Raw genomic sequence first — 14,587 nt, forward strand, 5'->3', positions numbered from 1 at the left:
CCTACGACAGCATTAATCGTGATAAATTTAGCTCCGCCCGTGGATTCGGCGGCTACGACCTTTATTTGTCGGAAAAGGCGGGCTCTTAAGGTGCAAGACTCCTACTCTTCCTCTTCGTGGGCGCTGCGCTTGTCGCCGTGACCAATCACAGGCCACGTCGCGTCGCCGCAGCCAATCGAAAGAGCCTGGAGCATTAAGACGAGCATTTGACGGCTCCTCCTCTCTGTTCCAGGGTGCTTAGTGTATTTAGTTGTTTATGGTCTAGTTTTGCTACTGTTTCAACACGCTCTGGTTACATCCGGTGCCATCGTGGTTCTTGTGAGGCAAGGCCTGAGAATGCGAAGCGGGGAGGTAGGAATAATACTGAGGTGAAACTAGGGGCATGCCATTAGGTCTCCGGTACGAACTCTTAAAGGGACTGGATATGGGTGGAGGAAGAGATGGGAGGGAGAGCGATAAACGCGATACCCTAGAAATGTTAAAGACAAAATTGGGCCCCCAAATAAATTACCTACTGAGAGGCATATAATTTCCTTGCATTTTATTTGGTAGTTCCCTGATGTGGCGGTATTACAGGAGCTTTTGGGATGGTTGGCCTTAGATATGTGACCCCGGAGGAGCATGAATAAGAGTGTTAATACGGGGATACGTCGTTTTTAATTCAACGAACCTTTTCTACAAGACCGTTTGTCACTGTGGGGCAATTAAGGAAACAAGGTAAGATCCTTGGGGCACCACATGTCTAGTGGGGAATCGTCAATATAATTAGTAAGAGGGTCAGGACAGAAAGCGCAATGAAATGATTTGGGTTGGGATGTGGCGCATTGTAGATAGTTTTCAAGAAGTGAGAAGGTCTTCAAAAGATGTCTTTGTTAAGCTCTATATGTTTACGGTATGAGATTTCAATTGTCATGGAAGAAACAAAATGGGGCCAAAATAGGGCATAATTTCTGTCTTTGGAGAGACACTTAGAATATTAAGTGGCTTCTTTCTCTCCTGCTTACTTTGGAGGCCCATTAAAGAAACCAGAAAAGTTTGTACTTTTCATTCAGTTTTTTCATTTCCTTTTCCTGTAGGCGAGGGTGATTCCAACGTTTCCAAGCCAGATTGCGTCTTTTTCCCCTCGTTGTTTTCTTGGTCCAGATTCCGGCCAAAAGGTACTACTTATTGACATCTGCTTTCCATTATAATATGCTTGTATCTTGTTTGAACGAGATTAACAGAGATTTTGTATATGTCCCTTTCTTAAAAGTCATGTGGCCTAAGGATAGTCCATGACTTTGGGGAAAATTGAACCATGGGCTGTGTGCTTGCTTGGATGTTAGACGTGCAAAGGGTAGGATCTGGATTAAAATTACCTTCAGTCTGTTAGGCTATTAGAAACTTTCTTAGTACTCAACCAGTTAAAACCCAAATGAGGCTAAATAGAAATACATAACAGTTTTATCTTTAAGGAAAAAATTGGTTGCCTTGTTTTTTTGGTAACAGTTTTGTTGAGATATGACTCCTACACCATACAGTTAGCCCATATAAAGTATGCAGTTAAGTGGGTTTTAGTATATTCAAGAGTTGTGCAGTCATCACCATGATCAATTTTAGGACATTTTCATCACCACCCCTCCCCCCCCCCCCCAAAAAAAACCATTCTCATTAACAGTCACTCCCTATATCTTCCCTATCCTCTGTTCTTGGAAACCACTAATTTTTTTTGTCTATGTAGATTTGCCTATACAATTTCATATAAATGGAATCAAAAACTAATATACGGCCTTTTGCAAGTGGCTTCTTTCATTTAGAATGTTTACTTATTTATTTTGAAAGAGAGATTTAGAGCATAAACAGAGGAGAGGTAGAGGGAGGGGAAGAGAGAAAGAATCCCAAGCAGGTTCCACACTGTCAGCACAGAGCCCAGTGCGGGGAACTCAGGAGCTGTGAGATCATGACCAGACCCAAAATCAAGACATTTCTGAGTTACCCAGGCGCCCTGAGTACTTCCATTTTTTTTTTTTTTTTAATTGTCAAAAGATGTTCCATTGTATGTATATACTGCTATGATGATTTTATTTAACCATTTATCAGTTGACCATTTGGGTTGTTTCCATTGTGGGGGATTATTATGAATAATTCTGCTGTGAAAATTGGTGTACAAGTTTGTGTATGGACATATGTTTTCATTTCTTTTGAGTATATACCTCAAGGTGGAATTGCTGGGTCATATGCTAAGTGATATGTTTAACCTCAAGGAAATGCCAAACTGTTTTTCCAAAGTGGCTGGACCATTTTACATTCCCATTAGCAGTGGATGAGGGTCCCATTTTCTCCACGTTCTTGTGTGAAGTGGTATTTCATTGTGGTGGTTGCCTGATTTTTAAGGACTCCAGGTTTGCAGGGAACCTGCTAGAGGATGCTCCTTGCATGTAGAGACCAATGTGTAAGGTGAATTTGTCTTTTCAGTCTCTACCACACAAATAGATACATGTGTTTCTGCTGTAATATACATGTCCCTGAAAAATACCTCATGTTCAGCAAAATTATGCATGTGAAAGTAGTGCTTGTAGGAAAAAGAAAAAGCATTGAGTACTCAAAATCTGTGCAATTGGATAAGCTCTAAAATAGTAATCAGTACCTGGAAAGTACTCCTGTGCCCTCCTCTCACCCCTTAAGGGTAACTTAAATGGACACTACCATAGGGTATATTAAAAGAGCAAGCCTGCTGGGTGCTAGACATTACAGATAGGAAGTGGAGCTCTGAGCTCATAAGCTGCTAAATGGTATAGAGGGCAGGTGGGAGTAGCTGGGGAGGGAAGCCCCAGGTGCAGGCTCTCATTTTTCATTTTCTTTTTTTTTTTTTTGTTATGTTTATCTTTGAGAGAGGGACAGAGCATGAGTGGGGGAGGGACAGATGGAGGGGGACACACAGAATCCTAGGCAGGCTCCAGGCTCTGAGCTGTCAGCACAGAGCCTAACATGGGCCTCGAACCCATGAACCGCGAGATCATGACCTAAGCTGAAGTCAGACACTTAACCAACTGAGCCACCCAGGTGCCCCAATCTCATTTTTCATTTTCTTAAGTTAGAGTTGAAAGTACCCCTGCTGCCAGTTCAGCATCAGAGTTCAGAGGGAAGGGTTTTTTATTTTAATTTTCTTTTGTTTAAGTGGATTCCAGATATTGTGGCTGCCCAAGGATAGATGAAACCGTGGCTCTCACATTATTCTGAAAGCATTCTTGTAATTATTAATTACAAATGAGTTATTGAAAACTGCTCTGCTGCAAAACAGATGTACTTAAATGTAAACTGGTTAAATGAAAACTCACTTTGTGGAAGCCACAAGGGGTCTAGGTTTTCTTAATGTACTCCTGGATAGGGAAATAGGTAATTCCTCATAAAAGCATGCTTTTTTTTTAGTTGTAGTTATGTATCTTTATGTTCGTATATAACTTGTGCATTTTTGTTGCTGTTTTTTACTGTTTTAATAGTGACATTGAGGTTCTCAATTTAATCATTTGATTATCTTTGCTTCTTCCAATAACTTCATATCCAGTGATTAAACCTTTTCACTGCTGTTCACATAATGAACCGTTGTGATTATTGAATACGTTAATGAGGATATGTAAACTGTATTAAAGATATTGGGAAAATGCATGGACTGTTGTGCATTGTAATATAAAAGAAAATATCTCTTTTTAGGAATTACGTTCTTGGAGATGTTGGAAAAAGATTCCTGGGACTTCAAAGATAATCACTCCAGATATACAGGGGAGGTAGTATATCTTTCTTTAAATGTATTAAGTGTTCCCAGAACAATAGTAGTGAGTTGGAAATGGCGGATTATCTAAGTAAAGATTTATGAAGACTTTGGTGAAATCTAATTTCCTGTTACAGAATTTTACTAATTTGGTCACTTGGAGAAAAAATAACAACTAATGCTTCTTGAATGACTACGTGCCGGGCATTGTGCTAAGCATTGTATAGACACACAAGTTTGTTTTATAAACAAATGTATTTCTCACAACAACCCTAGGAAAGCAAATAGACTTTTTGCCTTCTAGGACTGGTATCTTCCTTGTTGAACACCTACTCTTTTGTCAGATTCTTATTTCTACTAGAACCTTTATTTATTGTCCTGTTGTATTAAAATGTATTTCTGGTAACTGACTTACATTCTTGCTGAATTTTTCACCGTTTCATTTCAGAAAGCCTTCGGGTTTTGAAATTATTGGTGACCAACTTAAAAACTGTTCCCGAATCTGACCCTTTCCTAAAACTTCAGACCTTTCCAGCTAATTCATAAGTTGTACATTTTGCTTTTTGAATATGGATTGTGACCCTCTATGAATTATTTATTGCTATGTAAAAGTTATTCAAAACTTAGTAGTTTACAACAACACTTATCTTACAGTGGGAGGAGGGCAAAGCAGAGAGACATCATCTTCTGGGCTCTCACTTGGCAAGCCTTGGTTTCTTGATGGCTGTTGGCTGAAGACTTCAGTGCTTCACCATGAGAACCTCTCCATAGGCTGCCTGAGAACTCTCACAACATGACAACTATCTTTCCCCAGAGGGAATGATCCAAGAGAGAAATGCCAAGTTAACATGTAAGTGGGCACATATGAGGGTGTGAATACCAAGAGGTGGGAGATCATTGGGGACCATCTTGGAGGTTGACTATCACCCTTTACTCTTTTTTTTTTTTTTTTTTTTTTTTTAAACTGCTTCAATTTATTGAATCAAGAGATTTAACATTAGACCCTCTGGTCAGATAATGAGAAGTATGAGAGCATATGTATTCAAATAAGTGCTCTCTTTTCTAAGATGCACGGTTTCTTGCCCGTGAATATATAAATTCCATAAGTGATGCCACTCCTTTTGGAAATTTTCTAGAGAATATATAAGAAAGCTTATTTTATAGATAGAGAATATTGGACTTTGATCATATATGTTTTTTTTTTCTTGGACCCATTTCTCCTCTCCCAACTCTTCCTTAGGTGAAGGTGGTTAGAGAAGCTGGAAGTAGACTATAGATAGAAATTGAGTACCCCTATCCCTGGTATTTTGCTTGGGGTGCAGACTGACTTGGAATGGTTGAAATTTCTGTTTAGAGTTTTCTAAGGAATGCAATCCAATTACTTAAAGGCACTTACACATATATTTGACACAGGATGGAATAAAGGTATAAATACACAGCAGCAGCTTTAGAGTGATTTGTCCTTTTCCTCAAAAGCTTGATATTTATCCAGTTTGGTGAGTATATTTCCTTTTCTTTCTGTTGCTCCCCCCTCCCACCACGGTCTTTTATCTCTCTTGATGTGCAAAATACAGACTTTGCCAAGCCCCTAATTGGGGCATTCTGAGCAGAATGCCCCTAATTGGTAGAATTCTAATTTGTGCCTGAGATTTGTAATCTTTTGAGTCTTCTTTTCCCTTAATTGCTGCTTAAAAGTTCTTTGTTAGCAGTGACAACTTTTTTCCTTTAAAGCTTAAGTGCTTCTGGTTGTTTTGGAGACCTTGTGTAATAACAAAAAACATTACGTAAAAAACAAGATACAACCGGTTTTGGGATGTGTTTGTATTAGGTATGGTTACCCTTTCCATGTCAAGCTTAATATAACGACATTTCTAAGTTAGCATAAGGTAATCTGTGCGAAGTAGTTAAATGATACGCTTGAGATTATCTTTGGTATGATTTTTCCAATTGGAAGTAAAATTGGAGGTGTTACCGGTTCATGAAAATTAAAATTTATAGAAATGTGTATATATTGTGTTCTTTAAAAAGGGCTAAACAATGAAAAACTTATGACTAAAGCTCAAGTTGAAAATAGGAAGAAAATATAAATGTCCAATGATTAAACTTTTTCCACTGCTGTTCACATCATGATCTGTTGTGATTAATGTATGTGGATGAGGACATAATGGAAAAAGAAAATCCTAGTGGGAGAAAAAAATTATAGATATGATGTAATTTTTTTGTATATTGATTTACTTGTAAATGTGTTCCTGTTTTAGGAATGAAATTGAAGGGTGTTTTTGTCAGATTTATCTGATAAAGAATTTGAACATTTATATAGTAAGGTAAGTGGTTTATAAATTTGCTAGTTTTGACGAAAGAACGGGCGATCAGATTTGAGCAAAAAATTGATATTTGAGCATAATGTGGACATTGTACTCAATTAAATTTTTTTCCTTATTTTTTCATTTTTCAAAGATAACAAGAATATGGTTTCAAAGATAATTTTCTGAATCAATAGATTTGATGCAGGATAGGCAATTGGGTGGCTGGGGTCAGGACTTTTAACCTTGATGATTATCTTTTCTCAAAAATAATGGTGTAATTCAGCCTCTGAGATTCTTAGAGATCATATATTCCAGGGTTTAAATTTGCTGAACTTTTGTATGTCCTATAAATGACTCTTTGATATGCCACTGAATGACCATCCTATAACTTAATCTTTATTCAAGAACAGTAGATAAGTAGGTGGTTAGAAGCTGGGAATCTCAAATTTAATACCAGATTAATCTGTCACTAATTAGGCATGTTGTCTTGGGGTGTTTCAAATTTGAGGAATATAAAGAGGAAAAATTCTTGCAAATACTCAGTATTGATTTAAGTTTATTTTCTATTTCATAAATTTCTACAAACATAAAAGTTGATATAAATTTTGTTTACGGGCCTTAATCAAAAGATTTACAAAATAAGTGCATTCAAAGACAAAACTAAAATATTAATGGGATGGATGCTACTGTTACACAGGAGAAAACATGGTACTGGCTGGTGTGGAATAAGTTGTAAATACATACAGTCTTGTGCTTTGTGATGATTATAAAGCTTTACAATCAGGACAACAGTAGAGTTGTCCAGAACTTTACTCTTTTGCAGACCTCAAAATTGTTGAAATGAGGGAAGGGGCCTAAGTTCTCAAAAGGATGTCTTTGGACTGTCTGCAAATGCTAATTTGAAGAATTCTGTATTACATTGTCTCCAAACATTTTTCCATCTCCAGTGGGAATTCACTCTGGAACTAACATTCCTTTAGAAAATCTTCAGTTTCTATTTTGATCTATGGTTAAGTTTGGCTAGTAGTTAACTAAATTGGATTAAAAGTTGATTATTTTGTGAACTAATGCAAGTTTTTCTTTTTAGATACAGGTGGGCCTTACTTTGCACCGTTCCATTATACATGAAGATCAGTTTTCACAGTTTAGTTAAATAACACCAATCCTCCTACAACACAGTTGTGATTTCAGTTACAATAGTAACTGAATTGTTGCATAAGTTTTGTTGCTAGCTCTTTATTCCACAACTGATTATGCATTATAAAAGATGTGCATCATGGTCAGTAACCAGTTACATCACATCTTTCAAAGTCTCTTGGTGATTGATCACTAAACATCTATTAGTTCACAGAGTAAAGCATGTAGTTGTATTGCTTACTTGTTTCCCAGTAATAAACCCATGCAACATTGTACAAAACTGGATAATCAGAAGAGGGAATTGGCAGGGCAGCAAAGAAACAAGTGATTTTTAACACTGGAAGTGAAATTGGATTTGAAAATGGCGACAGCATAGTGAAGACAAGACGAGACCCAGGCCTACATAAAGCTGCAGTAGAAACTGTGGTTTAAAAGTTCGAGGAATATAAAAAGCAAAGTAAAGTTACTTCAACATTTTTTAGTTTAAATTACACTAGGAACAGAAAGCCACTTACAGTTGAAATGGAGTGCTTGCTTCTACTTTGGATGGAGGACTGTAATAAAAAATCCTAATCAGTTTGGCTAGCATTCAGGCCAGAGTGTTGAGGTTAGTTGCTGCACTGAAGGAAAATGGTAATTACCAGGAGACTAAAAAAGAACATTTTTTTGCTGGGAAAGGCTGGTTTCATCGTTCAGAAGTCTGGAGCGCCTGCGTGGCTCAGTCGGTTAAGGTTAAGCATCGTTTGGAGGTCGGCGTGAATGGAATAATGTTCCACTGGTGAAGCTGCATGTTCAGATAAGGATGCTACTGGGAAATTTGCACCCATGTTCCAAGAATCACAGGCAGTCCTTGCTTTGCACAGTGGTATGAGACTACTGTGCAAAAACTTCATAGGATTCGGCTGGAATGTAAATGGAGTTCTAGAAGATATGACTGTGGGAATGTTTACATTGCTGCCATTCAGGAAGTAGTTCTGGATATACAGCCAGAAGGTGCTGCTTCAGCAGCACATACACTAAAATTGGATATACAGCCAGAAGAATTTAGGGAAGGTGAACATAGTTATAAATGAGGAAAGCAGTTGTGTGTTGTGAAGGATGAATACATTTGGAGGAAGTGATTCAGGTGAAAAACCACATTAAAGGAACTCTCAGATGTTTCATGACACTGTGCAAAGCATTAAACGTTAGAAACAGATCAAACTCTGAAAAGATGACAATTTGCCAAGGCATAGGAAAGATGCTTGCTCCATATTGTAAGTTATATGAGAAAGCAAGCACTGTTCAAACTACTCGAGACTTGTTTATAAAGAAATAAAACATCCTAATTTTCAATGTTTCTAATGTTTTGAGTGTTTTATTTTTTATATTTCAACCAAAATCAGTTTCTAATGTTTGGACAAATTTTAAGGTTATAGAACAATCAGATTGTTAATACCATAGATTAAGATTGCTCTGCGCGGTTTCAGCTTTCATAGTCCAAGTGAGAACTCCCTGCATTTAAAACAAACTAGGAACTCTTTATATTTAACCAGATATATCAAGTCTAGAAACAAATACGCTTTTCCCTTAGATTACCAGTTATATTATGACAGTTTTCATACTGTCTTTGTATGCATGCTACTATAACAAGGCTTTGAAATAAAAATTTATACAAAACTGTATGTCTCATACTTCGACTTGTAGGCAAATCCTAATAGATAGGGATTGGCAAACTTCTTTTATAAATACAGCCATACAGTGAATAGGCTTTGCAGACTCTTTATGGTCTCTAGCAACTACTCAGTTTTGTCTATGTAGCACAAAAACAGCCATAGGCAATACAGAGACCATTGAAAGTGGCTGTGTTCCAGTTATGAAATACTGTTCATACCTCACAGTCTACAAAACTGGGTGGTGGGAAGCAGGGAAGTTTGTAGTTTGACTTCTGCAATAGGAACATCTAGTACATTAAATGATACCAAAGAATGTAACCACTGCTTGAATCATTTGAGTTTTTTGGTAAGTTGTTCTAATGAGCCCTTTCTCCATACTGATGTACATTTACAGGTAGTCGGGGGTCTTCTGGGGTTGGGGCAGTAGGGAGTTAAGTTTTCGGTTGATTCAAGTGATGGGCCCGCTTCTAAGTCGGATTTTTCATTGGCATCTATAGGTAAACTAGTCCTTGCAGCTGTAAGTAAAAATGGATTTGTAGAACACTAGAAATTTGCTGCTGTAGTCTAAGTAATCCGTTTGGTCTATTTCTGTACTAGAGAAATAAACTTCCTTTTCAAATTGAACTGTAAGTATAAGACACTAAAAGGGTGTATGAAAGCGTGCAGTGGGAGCGCAAAAATGTGCCTACTCTGATACCTAGAAGTGAAGGCACTTCAGAAAAAACTTGAGGGGCACCTGGGTGGCTCAGTTGGTTGAGCGGCCGACTTCGGCTCAGGTCATGATCTCATGGTTTGTGGGTTCAAGCCCAGCATGAGGCTCTGGGTTGACCACTTGCTCAGAACCTGGAGCCTGCTTCCGATTCTGTGTCTCCTCTCTCTGCCTCTCCCCTGCTCACGCTTTGTCTTACTCTGTTTCTCAAAAATAAATAAATGTAAAAAAGAAAATTTAAGAAAAAACTTGAAAGAGATGGTTGACTCTTTGGTGTAATGGGAAGAGAACTGGCCTAGAAGTTAGGAGACCTGGGTTGAATCCAGGTTCCAATTGTTTATAAGTACTTTTCCTCTGGTTTTACTTTGCTGTAAAACAATTCCTAAACTAAAAACAACATCCAGACAATACACTAATTCGAAGCCAGGGTCTGGCGAAGCCCAGTGACTAAGGGCAAACCCTAGTACATCTTAAATAGTGCCATATGATGCTAACTGGACTACTTGGCTCCACTATGCCTCTGGAGTAACAACACCGTCCACAACAGACATCGGGTATAGTCAGATCACTTGGTTTTGAAGTCCTCAAAAGCAATACTGTAGAACCAACTTTTAACCAACCCAATCACAAATTAGTTTCTGCAATTAGGGCCGTGCAGACCCATTTCCAAGTAATTTGTCCGGTGTTGGCAGTGTCGCGGAGGCTGCCGATGTCTCGCAGGACTAAATCTACGTGGCATTCTTGCAGGCCTCGGCCGTTCTTCGAACAGATAGCTACACCCAGCACAGCAGGACCTGTTTTTTTTCTTTTCGCGTATGCCGGGTCACCGCATCCTCAACCTGTACGCCACCCTTCAGTACGGGTCCCCCCAACCTCACAAGCACGCGCCACCTACACGCTCCTCACACCAGCCTGCCTACCCTCCCGGAAGTGCCGTGGAGGGGAGCGCGCCGAAGTGGGCGGGGCGAGGCGTCGCTCCCGGAAGCGTCCGCGGGCCGCCCGGGAGGGGCTGTGGCTGCCACGTTGAAGCGGAACGTGGAGGTGGCTTTGGGGCGGGAGGAGGGGCGGCGGCGAATGCTGGGAGAGTCCGACGGGCGTCGCGCTAACGCAGGAACCGGTCGCCGAGGGTCCCCACAAGGTGTGTCTGCCTATTCCTCCCTGTCTTCTTCGCCGGCCCTCGGGCCTTGAGGTGGAACACAGGCGAAAGCTACGACCGTGGCATCGGCCTCCGCTGGTCCCCGTCAGCCTGCGGCCCGGTCTGTGGTGGCGGCGCGTCCGTGATCTTCGTTTCGGGCCCGTCTGGATAACGCCTGGCGTCACGGCTGCTTCGGGGATCGCGCCGATCCACATCCGCCAACGTTTCCACTGCTGAGCAGGAGCTCCCCTGAGGCTTGCGACAGGGTGTCGTGCCAGGTCCGGTAACGGGGGTCTGAGGTCAGAGGACACTCACAGCCTTGTGCACAAAGAGGTGCGGGCCCCAAGGGCGAGGGAAGGAAGCAAACCTCAGGATCACTTTGGTTCATTTTAGTTTGGTTATGATTTTTTTGTTTGTATTTGAACTGTTGCCAGATTTAAAGGTTCATAGGTTTTTAACTGGAAGCTACTGTCATTGAACCAGGATTGGATTATTTTAAGGATAGTTACCAGTTGCCGTCTATTCCTCGAAGGAAATGTCAAAAAGTGTTGTATGTCTTTGCTAATAAGTTATTATGATGAGAGGTCAAGTTACAGGGCAGGTGAAAAATAAATAAAAATATTGCGTGGGCTTGTGGGCATTATGAACTTTTATGTGAGCATAAGCAACTAATTTTATTTCGTCTTTCTGAAGTTGCAGTGATGGTCTGTGATAAATCCTTTCTCCAAAACTGCTTTCTAACTACAGAAAACTGAAATGTGATTGTGTTTGTCGCTAATTGTAACTGTATTCAATCAATAGTCAGAGCCTTGCTCTTCTATCATACCGTCCTACGTTTTCTGTACATACTGATTGTTCTGGGATTGGCTGAAGTTTACTCATCGTTTTTTAGTGGTTCTTCTGTGCTCTCTCTCTTGATTAAATAGACCTGGGGAAGGTTTGTAGACTCTAAGAACTTTTGGATAACCTGAAGTGTTTTTGTAGTTGTGAATTAATGTTACACACATCCAAGGTTGTTTGGGAAATGTGACATTGGAATGGATTAAGAATTATATTGCCTAATTTTAGATACATAGGTTCTTTTTGAAACTAATAACGTAAGAAAAGAAAGAAATTTGTAACTGTAAAGAGCAGTGATTCTTAATTTTTTGGAATTACAGTCCCTTTTGAGGACCTGAGGAAAGCATTGGATCACCTTCCTAGAAAAATGCACTGCACAGGGGCTTATGGATGGCTCAGTTGGTTGAGCGTCTGACTGTCTCAGCAGGTCTTGATCTCAGGGTGGAGTTCTAGCCCTGTGTGGGGGTACTTAAAGAAGCCTACTTAAAGAAAAAAAATACACACAATTTTGTATGTAATTTCGTGAAGTTTAGAAATTCTTGTCAAGTGGTATTATTCAATTGATTTTTACAGTGTTTTTAGAAATATTCTTTTTAAAAAAAATTTTAATGTTTTATTTATTTTTGAGAGAGACATAGACAGACCGACAGATAGAGGACAAGCCGGGGAGAGGCAGGGAGAGAGAGAGACACAGAATCTGAAACAGGCTCCAGGCTCCGAGCTGTCAGCACAGACCCCGATGCGGCGCTCAAACCCACACACGGTTAAGATCATGACCTGAGCTGAAGTCAGTCACTTAACCGACTGGATCACCCAGGCGCCCCAGAAATGTTGTCATTCCTAGGTTAATTTTAGTTCAAAATGTTTTATTTATTAGATTCTAGATAAGTATGGCACCATTTAGTTCAGTGCACAATTTGGCTCTTTTGGTTGAGTGAAATGAGCCTTAGAACATCGATAACAATAAATCCTCTAGAACAAATTTGTCCATCCATGGTGAGATATTTGCCCACACAAGATGGATTTTTAATAAGGCAGTCCCAACTAGAGATTGTATTCCTGGTTTGAGAGTCAGAATTTCCATTTCCATAAACTCTTCTACTTTTTACTTTCTGAAGAATGGGTCATCTCTGTATGGAGCATTGTAAGATTGGTATGTTTGAGAAAATAGTACTGTTGGAGTTTAGTATTGCTTTACAAAATTAGCAACTAGAAAATGAGCGGAAAGAAAAAAGCTTCCACTAAATTGCATGCATTTAACTACGTGCATGTTGTAGGGAGAAACTTGGACAAAAAAATAAGAGTTCTAGTCTGAAACATAAATTATTCTTCAGGTGTATTCTTTGGGATACGCATTTTAAGTTGTGACTTTTGCAGTAGCTGACATTTACAGGCATGCATTTACTATGAGCCAGGCACTGTTCTAAGGCCTCTGTGTAATGCCTTATTTAATTCTCACAACAACCCTTCTTATACATACTTTTATTATACTTATTTTACCAAATGGGTAGCCAAGGCACACAACAGGTAAAGGTACATGCCTAAAGCCAGAGCCTAGGATATGATGGAGCTAGGATTTAAACTGAGGGTTTGGCTCTGGACTCCATACCCTAAACTGTTATGCCATAGATATTGTCTTATAGATGTCATATGTGAACAAGCCACTGTCCTCACACTTTTCTTTTTGTATTATAAGAATGATTTTGTTCTGTGTAAAATAGTCTTGAATGAAATAAGTCTGCATAGTGTGAATTCTTATCACATTTGATATTGAAAAAAAATTGCACAAAGCTTTTAAAGCAAGTCTTCACTCGGGGAAGTACACTTGGTTTAATCTAAGCCTTCTTCAGATTTTTAAGAAAATTAGTTACAACTAAATGATCATTTCTAAGAAAAGGAAATATGCAAGTTGTATTTTCATAGCAGTCTTAGTGTTTTAAGAATGATTGCAGTGGGTAGATTATGGTATTCTTATTTAATTAGATTCAGACCACATAAGGTAGTTCCAGGCCATTGTTGTAGTGATTGGGGGGGAAAAAAAGTAGCTGGTATTGAAGCCTTGTGTTCAGTACAAGTTAATAAGTGGAACTGCATCTAGTGGAACATTGAGTGCTAAGGACAAGAAGTAGACTTTTATAAATGTTTTGAATTTCCACTTAACCATTTTATGTGCTTATGAATTTGTCTCTTTCTCTTTCAGTAAATGTTACACATTAACTAAGTGTTCATGAATCAGGTATCCTCTGTTGTACCTTTGCTCTTAGACATACTGTAGTTCAGTTTAGTTTTTTTTTTTTTTAATATACATGATTGTTTTGTTTTCACTTTTAGAAATTATTCTAAGACACTTTATAAAATCTTTTTTTAAAACAAACTTTTTTACCCTTTAAAAAAACGTCTTTTTACCCTAATAGTATTTTTCCCTATTAAAAAAAAAAGTGTTTTTTTTTTAATGTTTATTTATTTTTGAGAGAGAAAGAATGCGAGAGCAGAGGAAGGGCAAAGAGAGAGAGGGAAACACAGAATTCAAAGCAGCCAGCGCAGAGCCCAACATGGGGCTCAAACTCATGGACCATGAGATCATGACCTGAGCCCAAGTCTGACCCTTAACTGACTGAGCTACCCAGGTGCCCCTCCCTAGTTTTTAAATAAGAAAAGTTAAAGTTGTTAAAGATATTTTTTCTTTTAAACACTTAAGAATTTAAAAATTAAATGTTTTACCTGAAAGTAATTTTCTAGCTCATCAGTCTTTTTGTATTTCCCTAATAAACATTTAAAATTGAACAAGGAAAACTTTGTATCTACTTTACCCTGTGCTAAGCAATTTTGAGTCCAGAAAGGGTAAAAGTTGTAATTTTTTATTGAAAAAAGACATTATTTGTCTAGTTAGTGAGACAAGATGCCATATAAAACAGTTGGTGAAAAGGCAGTGGAAAAAGATATAACAATAGGTACTAATAGAGTGTTATAAAGTTTTAAGATAGAATAAGATACTTTATTATAATATGTTTAAAGTGGTATAAACAGTTAAGAGATTATTTAGATAATTGTGTATTG

The 14,587-nt window shown here is 38.7% G+C and overlaps 1 protein-coding gene and 1 long non-coding RNA gene across 20 annotated transcripts in view; both read left to right on the forward strand.

Moving 5' to 3' along the window:
- The first annotated feature begins 10 nt into the window (after positions 1-10).
- LOC122218092 lies at positions 11-8,850 on the forward strand. Of its 4 annotated transcripts, none has more exons than XR_006201855.1 (7): positions 99-351; positions 553-717; positions 1,077-1,157; positions 3,691-3,764; positions 4,403-5,244; positions 6,007-6,072; positions 7,142-8,850. It is a non-coding gene; the product is annotated as an uncharacterized LOC122218092 (long non-coding RNA). The 4 variants fall into 4 exon arrangements; XR_006201854.1 differs by having other exon boundaries at positions 4,403-4,598; positions 5,162-6,072; XR_006201856.1 differs by lacking the exon at positions 99-351 and adding an exon at positions 11-90 and having other exon boundaries at positions 4,403-6,072.
- A 1,695-nt stretch (positions 8,851-10,545) lies between these two features.
- Positions 10,546-14,587, forward strand: part of SEC31A (SEC31 homolog A, COPII coat complex component) — a 71,210-nt gene continuing 67,168 nt past the window's right edge. For 10 of the 16 annotated variants that reach the window (XM_042936045.1, XM_042936054.1, XM_042936057.1 and 7 more), the window contains exon 1: positions 10,546-10,693. The gene's annotated coding sequence lies outside the window, so the exon portion shown is untranslated. The other 6 variants (XM_042936046.1, XM_042936048.1, XM_042936060.1 and 3 more) reach the window with 5 other exon arrangements.

This window comes from Panthera leo, chromosome B1 (assembly GCF_018350215.1).
Source record: "Panthera leo isolate Ple1 chromosome B1, P.leo_Ple1_pat1.1, whole genome shotgun sequence".
NCBI lineage: Eukaryota > Metazoa > Chordata > Mammalia > Carnivora > Felidae > Panthera > Panthera leo.